The sequence below is a fragment of the Orcinus orca genome, chromosome 2 (assembly GCF_937001465.1).
Source record: "Orcinus orca chromosome 2, mOrcOrc1.1, whole genome shotgun sequence".
Classification (NCBI taxonomy): Eukaryota; Metazoa; Chordata; class Mammalia; order Artiodactyla; family Delphinidae; genus Orcinus; species Orcinus orca.
The window spans coordinates 159,649,675-159,662,596 of NC_064560.1; positions in this window are offsets into that span (position 1 = coordinate 159,649,675).

Consider the following 12,922-nt stretch of genomic DNA (forward strand, 5'->3'; position numbering starts at 1 on the left):
CTATTTTGCTGAAAGTAAGAATAGTTATTTATTATATGTATTATGTGTACACTATGAATATGCTAAGGAAAATGTCTAAAAGGGTAATATGCAAGTGTCTAAAATGCAAGTGATAGAATTACAGTTGAATTTATTTCCTTCTTTTCTCTTGACTATAGTTTCAGTATTTCCATAATGAATGAACATGCATCACTGGCATACATTTTAAAAGTTATTGTTAAAGTAATTATTTTCTGATCACCACACTAGGCTCCATGAGATGTAAGGAAAGTGTAAGGCTTCATGGTGAAAAGAGAGCTTAGGTGCTAGAAAAGGCAATGAATTAGAAGACCAAGCCTCAGCTGAACAGTAGGATACTTGAGTCCATAATAAGTTCACCTCTGTGCAACATAACCTTAGGCGAGCCATATCCCTTTTCTGTACATCACTTTTTCCACATGGAAAAGCACAATGACATTCCACACCTCGATATGATATCACTTAGGTTGGGTGCATACCCCTTACATGCTCTGGGTCACAGGAAAAACCCGCATACTGTTAGCACTCTGGATTTCCATTAGTGATGTGAGCCGTGGGTTTGTCGGTCTATTTATTTAGTATTTCTATTTATTTTGCTGTTATTAGATTATGTTCTGGAAACTTTTCCATGCATCATGGAGAGAGGCTTCTCTGTGGGCAATCTTGAATTGATAATCACTTCCATCAGGGGCAGAGAAGCGGTTTTACTTTTTGCTTTTCTGTTAAGTTCGAGGAGATCTTTTGTAAGTCTCTGTATTGTTTGGGTTTGCAGTGCAGGCTTTACCAAAGCAGAATTTCGCCTCTGACTAGAAAGCTGGTAATTAGGTGCAAGGGAAAGTAAGAATTTGTAATGACTGTTTAGACAACATGCAGCACACTGAAGAGAAAATAGATTATAAGACAGAGAAATACCATAAAGTTGTTCAGGTTGGTCTTCAGCTTTTATACCGTCTTTATTACTTCTGTGTGAGACTCTGTGGTTCATATGCTTGAATCTTTGCAATGTCTAATGATATGGGGAAATGCTCATCTAATCATTTAAGAAGAGCAGAGAGAAGGGGAATTGCTATCAATTGTTTCTACAATTTAAACTTAACAGGATAATCTGACATTGAGAATTTAAATCAGAATAAAGAACGATATTAATAAGCCTTAAAGTGAGTTTCTGAGACTCTTTTCCTGATTAGCTCTATAACATGCATACTTCTACAGCTGGCAGAAACCTGGAATACTGAAAATCTTACTCTGAGGTTTCAGATGAACAGTGTCAGGTGGCTAATTACGATTCATTTTCTATTCCAATTTAACCATGAATTAAAGTAGGTATCCTTGGCTTAACAGTCAGTGCAAGTAAAACTCAAAAAAAAATGTGATACACACTCCTCCTGAAAAGCCACTGACTGTTTCCATTATCTCCTTCCTATCTGTTGCTCGTGGTCGCTATAGTAACTAGCATTTAAGAGGCAAACACACAAAATCAAAGTGCTAGGCTGATGCGACCGTTCTCAAATGGCTTTGTTCCATGTCTAAGATTTCCCTGTCTGCTCTTGCATCATATTTCACCTCCAAAGCCTCAACTGACTGACTTACTGCTTGTGGATGGGCAAGATAGGGGGGAAAGGGTAGGCTGGAGACAGGCTACATTAGGGCCACCTTCCCTTTCAGAGAAAAAAAAAGTAGATGTCCAGTGCAGTTAGTGAGACTCAGCCCCCTGCTTGCTTTGCTGGGAAAAAAAGAGGCTGGTCTGCGACAGCTGTTGCATTATTGTGAGCAGTGTTTGCCCAGCCCCTCCAGGGGCACAGATGGGGTCAGGCCATGCGTTGCCCGTCCACAAACTCACCGTAATCTTGCTTGGGCAGGGGGTGGGGTGGGAGCGTGGCTTCCAATTCTACACCAAAAATGAACAGATGATTTTTCAGGTGTTGAGTTCAAAGCAAAGAGGAACAGAGCAGTATAGAAGAAGGAAGCTAAGCTAGAATTAATACTCTGATCATTTATGGTAAACAAATTGGGCCAATGATTTTTATTTGGATTTAAATAAACATTTTGGTTTATTTCATCTATTTTTGTAGCAGACATGGGCAACATGTTTTAACAGAAAAGTGGTAAATAGAAACTCTTCCATTTGGGCATTTATAATTTCAACATAAAGGGACACTGACAATTATATCCAAGACTGGCCTATACGCTAAAACTCACTTTTCTGGCATTCCAGTAATTAAGAAAAATTAGATCACAACCCAAACAGGAGAAATTGCAGACCCCAAAATATCCCTTTTGGAAGACTACATATGACATTACATTACCAGGCACATTGAGCTTGGTTGGAGTATTTTTAGACACATAAACCTTTAACTGAGTGATAAACTAATAATTCCCGAACATTTCTTTAAAGGGAGCTTAATATTTTGGTTGGCAAATGTGCCCAGGGGAAGTAATACATTAATAATACTTGCTTTTTACATAGTTCCTTTCTTTATGTGGTCAGAATGCTTTATGGTGGCTCAGGTCCACAAATTGAGAAGAGAATGAATACATTTAGCTTTTATGACTTACTCTGTTGAAAGAATACTCTCAAAAAGCACAAAAATAAGGCCTGGTTGCATGCCTGAGGGAAAGATTAAATGATTAATGGCTTGAAAAACATATTGAAAGTTACAATATATATAAGGATATAATCCATTAATCAGATGTGGGAAAAAATACACAATATTGCTTTGCTAATGAAGATTATCACTGTGTCATCTGGCCTTGGACCTACGCAAATTAGGTTGGACCTAAATCCAATGATCTGGAAATAAAAAAATATAAAGAAATGATGACCCATAATACAAATGCTCCATTTCCTCAGCGCGCTGGGCTCAGTCACATCTGTTGGATGAGTTCTCTGACACTACTCAGTGGAGAAATGGCTTGTGGAAAAGAGTTCTAGAACTTCCCTGTGTGTCTTAAGTGCTGCATATGACAGTTAGGCCTGAAAAGCTCATTTATTAGTTTAGTTTCATGGTCAGTGCCCATGTAAGGGGTGGGCAAGGCGAGGAAACTAGGAGTCCCATTCTGTTCATCTCATCTGCCTTTTTAGTGCCAAGCCCAAAAGAAAAGCAGCAGCAGTTAAAAAGGTACAGCTGTTGGAAATGCTCTTTTCGTTTCAGTCAATTGGCAGACCAGGGTAATGTGATTTCTTAATGCAAAGGGAGAGATGCCATTTAATGCAGCCATTAGCAAAAGAAGGGTATGTCTTATTGATTGCTATAACTAAGAACTGTGCTGATAAATACAAAGTTGACATATATAAGGCTTTTTGACCTGAGCAGTTCAGACATTCACTAGGCTGGACACAGGAAACCAAGGGTTTCAGTTACAGGTGACTTAGTAGGGCTGCTTGCCTGACTCTTTTGAAAGCCTCAGTCCAAAAGCACAGCAACCTTCTAAATAAAGAGTATACAGGGGCACTAAGGACAGGGAATTGAGTGGGCTGGGACAGGGCTCATCCAATCAAAGTACCAAAAGTCCCACCAAAGCCAACACCCTACCTGCCTGGATTCCCCTAGAGACACCCTGGAGCTAGGCTTAGAGGGACCGGAGGGACATGACTTTAAATAATAGATGTGTGATCTTGGGCAAATTATTTAGTCTCTCTGAGCCTCAACTTCTTGTCTATAAATCAATGAATTGTTTTGAGAAATAATTTAAAGTATACAAATGCTTACTTAGCACAGTGCCAGGTACATAGTAGGCCTTCCCTCTTCCTTGTCAATCTCATTCCCTCACCATTTACTTCTCTGCTTTAAACCTACATGGCAATATGAAGGCTGTTCTTTTGCTTACAGATATGTTCATTTGCTCAACATCTTATCTGTTGTCAGTCTTCTGATTTTTCCACAATTGAAAAGAACCACGAAAAAAGCAGAATGGCACAAAGTAATCACGAGGATAAAAAGAAGTAACGCATATAAAGTGCATGTTGGAGGTGGGATTTGTATGTTCATTCTTTTCACCAGGGCTTGCCGTGTGTGACTGCACCAGGCGCGGGAGCCAGATTGTCCCCAATCTGGATGGGACGGTCTAGGAGTATGGGAAAGTATTGGGGCAGAATGGGGCACAAAACCACTTCCAAAAGAAGGTAATGCTTGAATCGAATCTTGAAAGAGGGAGGCAGCCAGTCTGGGAACAGGGGAGAGTAGAGAGGGTGTGTTAGAAAGCGGGGAATGCAGAGGGAAGAAGTGCCAGGTAAATACAACACACCTCGAGCTTCCAGGGCATTTTTCAGGTTCCTACCCTCAGACCTGAGCAGCCAGGGAATGCCACTGTCTGTTGAGAGTTCCTAACATGAAAATGAAAGAGTGCACCCCGAAATAAAAAAAAAAAAAAAGGTCAGTGCTTTGAGGAAATAAAAATAAGGCAAGGAGAACTCTTTTTTAAAAAAATTAGTATTAATATCATCATCGAGATTAGGGAAGATATTGTACCCATAAAACAAGAACAAAATACTATAAAAAATTAAAGGACCAAAAAAGAAAAAAGCTCTTGGAAGTGAAAATCTTGAAAGCAAGATCAAGGTAATTGAGATGTAGAGAAAAATCTAAAAAGAGAAAAAATAAAATAACCTGACTTTTAAGATGGACGAAGCAGAAGCCTGTTACTATGTCACAGATTTTCATTTCCTCCATGAAAGTCTATACTAGAATTGTTTCTAATACCCAAAACAGCTGACTCTGAGATAGCTGATGATAGGCTAAGGGTGAGGGGGCCACCGAGAAGAATGAAAAGATTTAATTCCTATTCTTCAGTCTAGAGAGGAAGATTGCTGTCTCCCATCCTGAGAGAGCTGTTGGTCACACAATCACATGGCAAAAAGTGGTGAGACTCTGTTCCTAGTGTCTCATCTGTTAAAGAATTACGTTTACAAGAGAATAAAATAACGACTCTCCTACAAATATAAAATAAACACATATGAAAAATTTTATTTAACTCACTAATAATGAGGGAGCCAGTAAGATATTATAATTGGTTCAGAAGAGAACTCAAAGTACTGCACATTTATAGCGAGAAAATGAATGCTGGAATGAATTTGAAGGACAAAACTTAGAAACTGTATTTTATTTGCCTTAGTTTTTAATACTTGAGTCTAAAAAAAGCTATGAAGTGTGTTAAAAATCTTAGTAATAATTGCTCAGTTTTGATGGCCTTGCTGTCGTTTTTTTTTAAACTGATTAATGCCTTTGCCTACAACACGAAGGGTCATTCTTTAAGTGTAATCTGCCTAGATAATAAAAATCCTGGGCCTTACCAGAAAAATTTTTGTGCTTCATGTTGACTTTATTATATCCTTTATTATTCAAGGCCAAAAAAAGTTCCTTATTTATGATAGAGATATCGTTCTTTTTGTGTTATTTTCTACGTTTATTTTTAAATTTATTTTATTGAAGTATAGCTGATTTACAATACTATGGTAGTTTCAGGTGTATAGCATAGCGATTCAGTATTTTTGCAGATTATACTCCTTATAGGTTATTAGAAGACAGTGGGTATAATTCCCTGTGCCATACAGTATATCTGCACTGCTTATATATTTCATATATAGTAGTTTGTATCTGTTAATTCCATACCCCTAATTTGTTCCTCCCCGTTTTCCTCTCCCCTTTGGTAACCACCCAAGATCACTTATTGTATTATTCCATTTACATGAGATGTCCAGAATAGGAAAAACCATAGAGAAAGAAAGTAGATTAGTGGGCTGAGAGGAATGGGGAGTGACTGCTAATGGGCAGGCACATGGTTTCTTTCAGGGGTGTTGAAATGTTCTAAAATCAGGTTGTGGCAATGGTTGCATAACTCTGGGAAAATCCTAAAAGCCACTGAACTCTACACTTTAAATGAGTGAATTTTATGGTATGTAAAGTTTATCTCTCAATATACCTGTGTATATTTTTTAAAGTCTCAGAAACATGGAGTAAGTTTGAATGAGAAAGGAAAAGCTTTATGAAGATTTATGGATTAAAGGATGAAGAGTAGTTTTCCACATAAAGAAAGGTAAAAGGACTTTTCAGGCACAGGGACAAGCAAGGAATTGTGAACTACATGGTATTTGGTAAATGAGTGGTCAGCACACGCCTAGTGGGAAAGGAGACTGGAAAGTAAAATGAGGGTCTGAATTAGCCAGAGTCTGAGCAGGAAAGAGAAGGAACGATCAAAAGGGGGTAGTTAAGGAGAATGTGACGAAGAGATTGTCCCCAGAAGTGTGTGCAAAGTTAAAGGAACCCAAAAGGGAAGGTGAAACTTCCCTGGGGCCAACTATAGCAGGAGGTCATTAGGATCCCTGGGCCTAATGGTCCAATGGAGGAAAAAATAACCAGAACTCAGCGAGAGCTGCAGCTGTAGGAAAGAACCCAGCCGGTTTGGACTTTAAGTAGAGGAATGCAGCCACTGCCAAACCTTGGAGGAAAGAAGCCCAGGGGGAAAATATTGTGACTTTCTCTTCCCACCCTCCAGTCTCCCGTCTGCTGACACAGAAGGTAGAGAGCACAAAACCTATTGGTGTAGTCCACACAGGTCAGCTCCCTGGGGCAGAGAGCTGGGCCAAGGGTGAAGAGTGAGTCTGGAGAAGCAGCAGCTCAGGGCCAGATCATAAAAGACTCATGTGCCTTGGGACTTCCCTGGTGGCGCAGTGGTTAAGAATCCGCCTGCCAATGCAGGGGACACAGGTTCGAGCCCTGGTCCCAGAAGATCCCACATGCTGCGGAGCAACGAAGCCCAGGTGCCACAACTACTGAGCCTGCACTCTAGAGCCTGTGAGCCACAACTACTGAGCCCGCGTGCCACAGCTACTGAAGCCCACACGCCTAGAGCCCGTGCTCCACAACAGGAGAAGCCACCGCAATGAGAAGCCCGCGCACCACAATGAAGAGTAGCCCCCGCTCGTCACAACTAGAGAAAGCCCATGCGCAGCAGCAAAGACCCAACGCAGCCAAAAATAAATTACTTAATTAAAGAAAACAAAACAAAACACAAATTAAAAAAAAAAAAGACATGTGCCTTGCTAAGCAGTCTGGACTTTGTCCTGCAGACAGAAGGAAACCATAAAAGGGATTTAAGTAGGGAAGTGATGGCAATGTGATGGTTTGGAGAGAGAGAGAGAGAGCCTAAGACTGCTTCTCAAAGTGTGGTCTCCAGAACAGCAGCATCCACATCACCTGGGAACTTGTCAGAAATGCAAATTCTCAGGTCTCCTCACAGAATCAGAAATTGTGTGAGTCGGGTCCTGCCGCCTGTATTTTAACAAGCGCCTTAAGGCGATTCTGATGCGTGCTGAAGTTGGAGAACCAGGGGCCTAGAACATTATCCCTGAATCACATGCTCAGCAGGTTTACCGGAAAGGTGCAAATCCCACCTGTTTTGATCCCTGGGCCTAATGGTCCAATGGCCAAGCCACACCTAAGCAAGGCCACCACTTACGATGCTGCAGGTTGGTTGGCAGTGCACATTTCTAGAGCCACCATTCAGGTAGATGGCTGGGACCCTGCTGAGGACTTGGAGAGGTGGAGGAAGTAAGACATCCCACACATTTACCTTACTGATTAGGATTTCCAGAAGTAAGCCTGAGCCTACATTTGCTCAAACCGACTGGGTTCTTTCCTACAGCTGCAGCTCTCGCTGAGTTCTGGTTATTTTTTCCTCCATTGGACCATTAGGGAAGGAAGTGTAATAATCCTATGTAACAGGATAATGTAAATCTTCATTCCTAGAATAAACTGATGCTTGTGGAAAGAGTGTGATTTCTCCCCTTGGAAGGAGACTGTATGAAAGATTGCTTATCCTATGAAGGAATCAGACAGATTCTCTTTTGAAAGTAATCATATTTGGAAACAATCTAAATATTTAAAAATAGAAGATTGGCTAAATAAATGAGTGTACATCCTGAAATGTAATACTTTATACCATTATAATTTATAATTCTTAAGAACATTTAATGCCATTAAAATTTTTTAATTACAATGCTATGTTCTAAATGATTTTTTAAAATTATGTGAACATTTTATAAGCATAGAAATAATTTGGAAGGATATACTTCAAAGTATTAGTAATTCTTATCTCTAGGTGGTAAAATTACATGGGTTTTACTTTCTTCCTTTAATGTACTTGCACTTTAACAATTTTTCATAATGAACATGCATTTTGAGATAAGAAATTAAAGCTATTACTTAAAAGAGAAAGCAGAAAATATAGTGAAAATATGTTAATGTTCAAATACTTAAAATTTTAAAAATATGTGCATATAACTAAATTACTATAAACAAAGTTAAAAGAGATGTCTAACTGGGAAGATATTTGCAAAGTATATGACAGTGGGTTAATAAAAAAAAAAGAATGCCCAATATAAAAGTTGGCTAAAATCATAAAGTGTAGTCTATAAAAGAAATATGGATGTATTTTTTAAAAAGAAAAAATATTTAACATTGCCAGTAATCAAAGAAGTGAAAAATTAAAACAAGGTACACTTTTTGTTTATCTGATTGGCAAAGGTTCAAATGAATAATCAAGTTTTGTGAGAGTGTGGAAAATAGATATTTTATCGTGGTTTTGACAAGAATATAAATATTTACAAAAATTTTAGATGGAAATTTCAAAATATGTTTTGAAAGCCTTAAAATACAGTTTTAGACCAGACACGAATTTTTCCTGGGACTATAATAAAATAGTTGTACATAAGTATATGTTTAGCTAATAAACATTGAAAAGATGCTTAATCTTACTACTTATCTGAGAAACTCAAAACAATATGCTATTTTTCATCCATGATACTGAAAAATTTTTAATTTTTCTAATGTTAAGCATTGTCAAGTTTCTGAAAATACAGATACGTACTGCTGATAGGAAACTTAACTTGGCATACCCACTTTGGAAGACAAATTTGACACTGTCTGTTTTAAAAAAATACTACTGTGTGTTTACTCCGTGACCCAATGATTCTAATTTTTGGTGTCTAATCTAGAGAAAAAGATACACATCCACAAAGAGAAACACATAAGGACATGTTCAAAAACTCTTCATAATAGACAAAAAAAAAGAAAGAGGGGGGAAGAGCCTAAATTTCCATACATAGGGAAAAGATAAATAAGAGATGGTGAAGTCATAATATGAAGGACTGAACTAGATTTATGTATAACTACATAGGAACAGATGTCAAAAACATACTGCTGCATGAGAAAAGCCAACTGCAGAACGATATATGTGGAACAATGTTATTTAAGTAAAAAAGCACAACAAGATGTTACTAGATGCTTTTAGATATATGTTATGCATAAAAATGGATTACAATATGCACCAAACTCATCACTGTTATTTCATCTGCACAGGGTGAAGGGGACCAGATTAGAAGATTACAGCCAAAGGGAATTTTAATTTTACTTGGAACTGTCTCATCTTTTTTTAAAAGAAGAATATTTGCATACTTTTCAGATATTTATACACGTGGAAAGGCTGGGAAATAATGTATTGAAGCATTAATAGTGGTTAATTTTGAGAGGTGGAAAATGGGTGTTAGTTACTGCTTTGTATGTTTTCATTTATTAAAAATTAAGCCTTTCTCCCAAAAAGAAGTATATAAAGAATCTTTACCTTAGCTTTGTTCAAAGAAAAAAGGGGAAGAAAAAGAAGAAGAAGAAGTAGAAGAAGAAAAGAAAAAAGAAATCTGAAAGGCTACATAGTGTATGATTCCAATTATATGACATTCTGTAAAAATCAAAACTCTGGAGGCAGTAAAAAAAAAAATCAGTGATTGCTAAGGACTGGGGGAGGGAGGGATGAATACGAGAGCATAGAGGATTTTTAGGGCAGTGAAACCACTCCGTATGAAACTGTAATAGTATTATACATTTGCTCAAGCCTATAGAATATACAACTGCAAGTGTGAACCTAATGTAAACTATGGACTTTGGGTGATTATTATGTGTCAATGTAGGTTCATCAGTTGTAGCAAATGTACCATTGGGAGGAATGTTGCTAATCCGGCAGGCTTTGCGTGTGTGAGGGCAGGGGGCATATGGGAAGTCTCTGTTCCTTCCTCTGAATTTAGCTGTGAACCTAAAACTGTTCTTAAAAAAATAAGGTCTATTAAAAAAAAAAAAAAGTAAAAGTTCCAACATAGAGGGTTGATGAAATTATGGTATAGTGGAGAAGAAACTAACATTAAAAACAATAGTAATATGGATGAAGACATTTTTAAACATAAAATGAATTATAAGGTTAAAATGGAGGGAAAAAAGGCAGATACAACAGAATTTATGTTTATTTAGGAATCCATTTTGTAAAAAAGAAGCAAACATTTTTGAATGATGGATCTGTAGGTAACTTTCTTTTCATTTTATCTGTATATTGACACTTATCTGTATATTGACACTTATCTAAAGAGAGCCTTACTAATTAAATAATTAAATTGATAAAAGAAAAAACAAAAAAGCCTAACAAGGATAGGGAAGAAAAATAAGTCAGTGTCAAACCTAGTATCACCCTAAGTGATATTCGATTTTTATTTAGCTTCTATACATCCCTTTTATTATCTGGAAAAAAAACCAACAACAGCTGTCCGGCAGCTCCTTTTCCCAAAAGGACACAGAATTTTATGATGCCAGGGAAACCTTCTGATGAGCAAAAAGGATTTGCAACATAATTTCATATGAAAATGCAAGTGATTTACTGTGTTACCACCTGATATGGTACAGCTGAGGACACAAAGCAATGACTTCCATGTATAGGAACCTGGGTTCGAATACCCACTAGTATTTCTAAACTGTAGAGCACCAAGCCACATGACTCAGAATTACTTGCAGTGCTTCTTAAAAATGGAGCTCTGCACAGACCTGACCCTCAGGTCAAAGAGCCCTGGTATCAACAGTAACAAACGTCCTCAAAGCTTCCTATGCACACTAAAATTTGAAAACCTTTGCCTGAGATTAATCATGAAGTCACTGTGATATTTTTCAGAAATGTGGGTTCTTTATCAAAGTGCCAATCCTAACAAAGGTACATGAGGATAAAACACCATAGCACTCTTGAGATTGCTTTGAAAGATCCAAACACAAGAGAGGTGGGAGCTACTGCTATCAGTTACACTCCCTTGGAGACAGAGCCTTGGCATTTTAAAGACGCCCAGAGACAGAAGGAAATGCTTCCAGGGTGAATTATCTTTGGGTAGTCCCAGATAGGAAAGAGACTATGGATCAGGGAATTCCTCTCAACCCAAACCACAGAGGAGACTGAGCAAAAAGCCAGCGCCAGGCCTATGGGTGGTGAGCGTGCAGGGACATAAATCAGACTCCCGAGAATGCAGGGAATTCTTCTGATTCGTCACAAGGAAAGTCTGCTTTTGCCCAAGGACGCTTTTCAGTCCCAAAGTACCTCGGGATGATAACAAGCATTGCTAAACTGCTCCTTGGAAAACTTTAAAAATGATCTGCCCTATTCCTTTCCTCCCTCCAACCAATTTCCGACTGTAGGAAATGGAGCCAGAATGAGAAAGGGAAGTGTCCCTTCCTCACTAAATATGAGCTTTAGTTCACATGGAGCACTCTCTGGCGTGGAACGTTCTAGCCCTGTGCTGGCCGGTAGGTAGCCACTGGTCATGTGTGGCTATTGAGCCCTTGAACTGTGGCTAGTCTGAATTGGGGTGTGCTGTCCGTGTAAAATACACACTGATTTTGAAGACTTAGTGTGGAAAACAAGGATGTAAACTATCCAATTAATAATTTTTATTTGATTACATGTTGAAAAGATATTTTGAATGTATTTGGTTAAATATATATTATAAAAATTCAATATTTCTTTGTACTTTTTTTTTTTTTTTGGGTACGCGGGCCTCCCACTATTGTGGCCTCTCCCGTTGCGGAGCACAGGCTCCGGACGCGCAGGCTCAGCGGCCACGGCTCACGGGCCCAGCCGCTCCGCGGCATGTGGGATCTTCCCGCACCAGGGCACGAACCCGTGTCCCCCACATCGGCAGGCGGACTCTCAACCACCGCGCCACCAGGGAAGCCCCTCTTTGTACTTTTTTAATGTGGGTACTAGAACATCTTGAAGTACATATGTGGCTCATGTAATATTTCTATCAGACAGTCGTGCTCTAGGACAAAAAAGTAAGCAGGTGCGTCCTAGCTGAAAATGTAAGTGACATGTAGTTACTCTCTTGCCTTTCTACTCAGTCCAAAGAGAAGCACAATTTCCATTTCAAAAACACTTCTGACTGGCTCAAATTGCTGAGGTTTTCCCCCTTTCTCTGGTGAAGTTCCCTGTGGTGAAATGAGAGATGCACTCACTCTTATTTTTTTTATTTCTCAGTTCCTCAAGGCCAGAGGCCATGTTGCTTTGTGTTTTGCATGGCTCCCCACCCACTATAAATGCAAGACAAAGATTTGACCCACAATGATCACCATCTGTGCAAGCTCCCTTCTATCGTTTACACCTGGTAATTGTTTACCAACATTTGCAGTTGTTCATTAGTGTTTAGGTTTATAGATGAATAACTATAGCTAATTGATAAGCATTTATTGTTAATGAGTAATGGCTGAGTGAGAGATGAGAATGGAGAGTTCTGGTTAACTCTGAACAATAGATCAAAAGGCAATTTAAGCACCAGAGGACACCTGTTTTTTGCAACGCATAGGGGAGTAAGTATACTTTTAACTAGGAAAAAAGCAGCAATGAGATTATAATTGTAAATAGAATATGCACAGTAACCACAGCAGGAGGACCTTGGTCTGAGAAGGGAATAGCTGGACAGAAGGAATTATAGATGTGAGTTTGGATTTTAGAGCTGATTAAGACGTCTCCTAAATTGGGCAAGGCTAGAGTCTGTCTGTTGCGTGTTTAATTATATATTGAGCTCTTCTTGCAAAATGATAAATAGCTT